Here is a 205-nt window from a genome sequence, read left to right as displayed (position 1 = left end):
TTCCACAGGGACTGCCGCCTTCCCAAGGCTTCCTGCCTCACCGAGGTGGGTGCCCCGGGGTGGGTGCCATGGCACGGGCTGGCTGGACCTCCTCCCTTCCCACACAGAGCCTCTGCTCCCTTCTGTAATGTTCAGATCCTTTGGAAATGTGAATATAGGTTTGGTTTTTGTCGCTGGTTGTCATTTCTGAGCCTGGCCTGGCTCT

This window comes from Nestor notabilis, unplaced genomic scaffold (assembly GCF_000696875.1).
Source record: "Nestor notabilis isolate BGI_N333 unplaced genomic scaffold, ASM69687v1 scaffold22249, whole genome shotgun sequence".
NCBI classification, from domain to species: domain Eukaryota; kingdom Metazoa; phylum Chordata; class Aves; order Psittaciformes; family Psittacidae; genus Nestor; species Nestor notabilis.
This window is presented reverse-complemented; position numbering follows the sequence as displayed.